Source organism: Macaca thibetana, chromosome 15 (genome assembly GCF_024542745.1).
Source record: "Macaca thibetana thibetana isolate TM-01 chromosome 15, ASM2454274v1, whole genome shotgun sequence".
Classification (NCBI taxonomy): Eukaryota; Metazoa; Chordata; class Mammalia; order Primates; family Cercopithecidae; genus Macaca; species Macaca thibetana.
In genome coordinates, this window is record NC_065592.1 from 24,109,429 (window position 1) to 24,111,824 (window position 2,396).

Sequence of the window (2,396 nt, forward strand, 5' to 3'; positions counted from 1 at the left end):
CTGCATTTCTTTTTATGTCGGTGAATTTTAACCCTTTTTTTCTATCTTCTGCTAACTTTGTTTTAAATTCTCTTTTTTTCTGGCTTCTACAGGCAAAAACATATTATTATTAATTTGGATTGTTTTTCATTCTCTAGTATAAGAGTTTAGTCCTTTTGATTTATCCATAAGGTCTATTTTAACTGTACACCACAAATTTTTGGTATTTTCCATTTTGATTAATTTATTCTTTGACACTGGAAGTATTTAAAACTGTGTCAATCCTAAACTTCATATGGAATCACATAAGACTCTATATAGTGAAAGCAATCTTGAGAAAAACAGATTTGGAGGCTTCATAATACCTAATTTCAAATTATATTATTACAAATCCTAGTAATCAAAACATTATGGCACTGACATAAAAACATACTCATAGATCAGTGGAGCAGAATAAAGAGCTCAGAAATAAACCCACACATACACAATCAGCTAATCTTTGGCAAAGTCTCCAAGAATACACAATGTAAAAAGTCTCTTCAGTAAATTGTGTTGGGAGAACTGGATATATACTTGTAAAAGAATGAAATTTTATACTTATACCTTAAAAATTCATCTCAGAATGAAGCAAAGTCTTAAATATAAGATCTAAAACTGTAAACATCCTAGGAGAAAATATAGGGAAGAACTCTTTGACATTGGTCTTGACAATCATTTCTTGGATGTAACACCGAAAGCACAGGGAACAAAAAGTAAAAATAAACAAGTAAAATTATATTTAACTAAACATCTCTACACAGTAAAAGAAACAATACACTGTGCTCACTTCAGCAGCACATATACTAAAATTGGAATGATAAGAGAAGATTAGCATGGCCCCTGTCAACGATGACACACAAATTCGTGAAGCGTTCCATATTTTTAGGACTTTAACACCATATATTTCCCTCCCAGTTTTTATCCCCTTTTGGTTTAATAAAGCATTTTTCATAATTAGTGCTGTACATTTGATTGCAAACGATTTGGTGATACTTCTAAGCTATAACTATAAATCTCTGGAATTCTATGAATTTCAACATTATTTGAAGTAGTTCTTCAGTTATATTTACATGTGTTGTAAATATACTTTTAGCTAGGAAGTCTTCCAAAATACAAACTACTCCCAGTTAGATATCAGTGAGTTTGAATTATTGAAGAAATGTTGACAATGTTAAGTGTTTGATTTTATATAACAAGCTTATTAAATATATTTTTGTGTCAACTTAAAAAAAAAGAAACAATACACAATGAAAAGGCAAGCTACAGGATGGCAGAAAATGTTTGCAAATCATATACTCAATCAAAGTTAATATACAAAAAATATAAGGAACTCATATAATTCAATAGCAAAAACAAGACAAAACAAATAACCTGATTATAAGATGGGCAAAGGACCTGAATAGATACTGTTCCAAAGAAAGAATACAAATGGTCAACAGATACATGAAAAAATGTTCAGCGAAATGTTAATTAAAAAGCAAAAGATATCACCTCACAATTATTAGGATGGATATTATAAAAAAATCAAAAAGCAGTGTTGGTAAATATGTGGAGAAAAGAGAATGTTTGTGTACTGTTGGAAAAATTATAAATTGGTAAAGCCATTATGGAAAATAATTATAAAATTTCTCCAAAAAACTAAAGATAGAATTACCATATGACCCAAAAAAACACACTTCTGATATATATTAAAATGACAAGAAATCAGTATTTTCAAGAGATAGCTACCCTCACATATTCATTACAGCATTTTTTCACAATAGCCAAGACATGGAGACAACCTAAGTTTCCATCGATGGATAAATGATAAAGAAAATGCTTACCCACATATACGTGTAATTCATCCTTAAGAAGGAACAAAATCTTGTCATTTGCAGCAATCCTGATAAACCTAGTGGACATTCTGCTAAGTGAAATAAGCCAGACCCAGAAAGACAAATACTGCATGATCTAACTTATATTTGGTATCTAAATAAACTTGAACTCAGAGTAATAGGATAGAATGATGGTTGTCATGGATTGAAGAGGTGGAGAAAATGAGGAGATGTTAGTCAAATGGTATAAACTTTCAGTTGTAAATTGAATAATTTCTAGAGATCTTAATGAACAGCATGGTGACTACGTTAATAATAATGTATTGCATACTTGAAGTTTAAGAGAGTAGATCTTAAATATTCGCACCAAAAAACAAGTAAATGAGCAATCAAAATAAATAAAATAATGTTGCTTATTATTCAAATATTTGGAAATTTTCCAGACATCTTTGGATTATTGATTTGTAGCTCATTTTGAGAGTGTATTGAGCATTATTTCAGTCATTTTAAATTTACTGCAGTTTGTTTTATGTACCAGAATATGGCCTATAATAGTGAATGTTG

At 29.8% G+C, this 2,396-nt stretch overlaps 1 non-coding gene across 1 annotated transcript; it reads left to right on the plus strand.

The window, feature by feature from the left end:
- The first annotated feature begins 797 nt into the window (after positions 1 to 797).
- LOC126938228 (U6 spliceosomal RNA) lies at positions 798 to 902 on the plus strand. Its single transcript, XR_007720039.1, has one exon. It is a non-coding gene; the product is annotated as a U6 spliceosomal RNA (small nuclear RNA).
- The last annotated feature ends 1,494 nt before the right edge of the window (positions 903 to 2,396 follow it).